Source organism: Octopus bimaculoides, chromosome 3 (assembly GCF_001194135.2).
Source record: "Octopus bimaculoides isolate UCB-OBI-ISO-001 chromosome 3, ASM119413v2, whole genome shotgun sequence".
Classification (NCBI taxonomy): Eukaryota; Metazoa; Mollusca; class Cephalopoda; order Octopoda; family Octopodidae; genus Octopus; species Octopus bimaculoides.
This window is the reverse complement of record NC_068983.1, coordinates 118356835-118361118: the sequence shown is the minus strand read 5'-3', so window position 1 is coordinate 118361118 and position 4284 is coordinate 118356835. Positions and strand designations below refer to the sequence as shown.

At 30.2% G+C, this 4284-nt stretch overlaps 1 protein-coding gene across 1 annotated transcript in view; it reads right to left on the bottom strand.

The window, feature by feature from the left end:
* Positions 1-4259, bottom strand: part of LOC106868417 (tubulin monoglycylase TTLL3) — a 110671-nt gene extending 106412 nt beyond the window's left edge. Inside the window, exon 1 of the mRNA XM_052966486.1 lies at positions 2785-4259. The gene's annotated coding sequence lies outside the window, so the exon portion shown is untranslated. The remainder of the gene's footprint in view (positions 1-2784) is intronic.
* Between the last annotated feature and the right edge of the window lie 25 nt (positions 4260-4284).

The following is a 4284-nucleotide window of genomic DNA, read 5'->3' as shown; positions in this document are numbered from 1 at the left end:
GGGGGGGGGGGGGGCAAACGAAAGTAAGAATGAATACCAAAACATGAATATCGTTATTGGCCCAAGAATACATGAAATATCAGAAAGAGATTTCAACTTAAATTTAGTTAAGGTTGCAGTGCTCTCGCATGGTCATATTTCACTTGTAATTAGAAAAGGGGTAAAAAGATTAAGAAAAGTTCTATTATCAGTTAAATGTTTTATGATCACTAATTTTAAGTGGAATAGCAAAACAAGAGCATGATACATGTCTATACATGATGAGATGGGTTACTTATTTTATAAGATAAAATATAAGAATTTACAGTAAAAAAATATTCATCAAATATTAATTCTTAAAAAGTACAAAATATGAATAAATAGGGGGTGGTGGTGTTGAGAATCTAGTAATAAAATACTCTTCAGTTGTTGAATCTCTTACCTGATCTGTGTCTGTTAAATATTATATATATAATTTAACAAAATACTTTCAGTTTATGTTAACCCTTTAGCATTTAAACCAGCTATATCCTGCCAAAATATTCTAACTGTTTTATCTTTAAACCAGCCAGATCAATTGAAGACAATGCGAATAAATAAGCATTATATTTGACAGAGTAATCTGAATGCTAAAGGGTTATTCTTTTCATTGTCATGTTTCAAGAGTTTCAAGATTTAGTTATGTATTATTTCAATTATAAATATTGAGTTATTGACAAGGGTAAGACGGACAGGATTTGTTAGTCTAGCTAGGGATAAGATTACCTAAGTGCTGATGCTATAGTAAAATGCATCCCCTACATTGTAAAGTGGTTGGTGTTTTGAAACAAAAAGAAAACCTAAATTAATATTTAAGGATGTCCTAATATCCAGGATGTCTTAATGCTATGTGGTGAGTTCAAACAGAAAATTTGGGCATCCATGTCTTTCCAATAGCATTAGTGAAAAAATTTCAGTTAGAATCAAGAAGCGTCATCAAGATAAATATGTTACATTTGCTTCTTCATGCTGGCATGGTTTGGACATGTCATCAAAAACTGATTCAATTCTTTTTTAGTATTGCTACCTCCTAAATCAGTCAAGGAAAACCTTGTATGTTCCATTTGTAAGGCCAATTGCTCTTTCTAATACCAACCATTTTAAAGAGTGTATAAGATGCATTTTGTGGCACCTGAACTAGAGAATCCTCTAAAGAATCCTCTCTACCATACCCTAATCAACATCTCATTATTTATAATTAAAATAAGTCACAACTGAATCTTACAATTTAGAAACTTAACTAATTTGATGACAATAACAGATTAAGTTACATTGAAAGTATATTTTTAAATGCATATGGTTAAATTATATGCTTTAAGAAAATCTAATACAACATTTAACAGACACAGATCAAGTAAGTTCAACAACTAAGGAATTAAAAAGAACTTGCAGGAATAATGTTCACAAACATGAGCAAACTTTTTAATTGCAATATCTTATAGAACTTCTCTGCCAATGTACATTATCAGAAACTTGTAAGGATACCTTCAAAATATCTTTTTTTTTTTTGTTAAATATGCAACCATTACCAACTAAAGTGGTACAGAGGTAAACATTTGAAACTGATATCTTCTGGTTTCAATTATAAAATTTACCATTCTATTGTTCAAGTCCTAGATCCTAGATGACGTATTTTTTTCTCTCAGAAATTAAGAAAATAAATATTGTTATCAACAGTCAAACATTGACAATTGGTTTAGGAGTGTCTCATCATATTATGGTGGGAATAGACAGAATATTTCAAATGATAATGTTTGATATTTGGAAATGAACAACAAATGTAATAGCTATTAATAAGTGGAATGGCTATAAGAACTGTAAATTAAATAAATGAGCAAGCTTTTCTACTATATCCCAAATAAATATTCAAACCAAGAATAGAATCCAAGTTACCAAAATTATTTAAACCTCCATAAGGCACTACATGGCTGAATATATCTCACACAACTTATCTGTATAAATAAAGCAAAAACAAAGTTATCTAAGACAGAAGCTGAAAGCTATATCAATGCATATAATAATGTAAATATAAAATTTACAGTACAGTTAATAATAAACACAATTTAATCAATAATCTTAAACAAAACGTTTATAAAACTGGATTCTGCTTATCTCTAACAAAAGTAAAACTAGGTCTCTTTTTAATTAATAAAAGTAATTACCAATATAAATCTTCACTCTAACAAGTATAATTCCAATAATTAGGCATAAATGAGAGCTAACCTCAAAAATTTATATAAATAACTTAAAACTATCAACATGAAACAAATATTTATTATGAATTGCTCAAAATGCAATTTTTTAATTTTAACTAGAATGAATTAAGAGATATATTTAAAAAAAATTTTGAGAAATGTTTAAATGTCAAAAATGTGTATGCATATAAGGTATATCTTAATCCCCTGATTGAGGAATGCATGACATATATAGTTTGTTCAAACTTTACAGCACTGTATTTGCCTCAATCTATCCTGTAAGAAAATAGTAATACAAGTAGCAGCTAATCTTAAGATTAAGACCATAAGAATTGTCTTTTTCATGCTTTTCTTTTCAAGCCTTATTTCATGGGATAGCATAAACATTATAAATTCCTAACAAGTAGATGCAGAATATACTGAAGCCTAGTTTTCTAAATAAAGCTTTTAACAATATATTTCGATGTAAATTTTATCAGATTCTCCATAATTGATAATCTTTTTTAAGCTATTTACATATATCTCACAGTAATTTTGATATAATATAGAAAGCAAAATTTCCAAAACTTACAATGATATTACTGAAACTTATAAACTTTTTCTAGTTTATATTCGATGGATGTATATAGATATAATTAAAGTCGTAGCATCTCTGGAAGTAGATATCTATTCATAATTGTATATTTGAACTCAAAATTTGAATTTATCAGATTCAAACTACACATTGATCTTAAAGCTGCTTGCTTAAATCAGGATTGAACAAGTTATTTATCTTGCTACAAGTGATTTAAACATTATACTCTGTAAATTTCCACATCATTCCCCACATATATATATTTGTAGTACAACCTTAATCGTCAGCTTGGATTTTATTAGATTTGTTAAAGATAAGAGGGACTAGTTTCAACTTGATTATTTTAATCTTTGGTACAAATTACAAATTATTTTTTTATTATGTTATTCACAATAACAAACAATATTTCCATAGGGACTAAGTATTATGTACAATTATTTTCACAGACATAAATTCACCAGAATATAAAACTAATAAGAATATACAGTTAACTAGCGTAGTACCCATCAAAAATGAAGGGTTTATATTTGGGTATAGGATATATTATACAAACATAAATGTTGCACGATGGTGGTGTAGTGAAATCCATGATGTTCTATATGTCTACCATTAGATTTGAAAGAACATAACAGCAAAAGGCAAAAGGATGTGGCAATTGCTTCATCATGGATAATACACAGGCAGTAGTAAGAATGGATTACACTGAGAGTGGAAAGATTGTCACCAGTTATTTAAAATATATGTAATTTTATATTTAAATTTCATGCGTTTTTGAACAACAGTGTCATTGATTATAGATTTCCTACAAAAAAATCAGATTCATTGCATATATATGTGTGTGTGCACAGGCATAGCTGTGTGGTAAGATGCTTGTTTCCTAACCACATGGTTCCAGATTCAGTCCCACTGCGTGGCACCTTGGGCAAGTGTTTTCTACTATAGCCTCACACTGACCAAAGCCTTGTGAGTAGATTTGGTAGAGGGAACCTGAAAGACACTCTTTACAACACTGAAAAGTTACATCATCACTTTTCGAAATGCAATTCATGGTGTCTGATTATATTGTGAGTTTTCTCTTGTAAATCAATTTTTGTGAACCCATGGATAAATAAAAAATTTGTATTGTTTATGAATATGAATTCCGTCGTGGAACCAATGCATCCCAGACAGCTTGAAATATCAATAAGGTCTTTGGTGAAGGTGTAGTGAATGAGCGTGGAGGTGTAATGGCCCAGTGGTTAGGGCAGCGGACTCGCGGTCATAGGATCGCGGTTTCGATTCCCAGACCGGGCGTTGTGACTGTTTATTGAGCCAAAACACCTAAAGCTCCACAAGGCTCCGGCAGGGGATGGTGGCAAACCCTGCTGTACTCTTTCACCACAAATTTCTCTCACTCTTTCTTCCTGTTTCTGTTGTGCCTATAATTCAAAGGGCCAGCCTTGTCACACACACACACATATATATATATATAATGTATATATATATATATATATATAT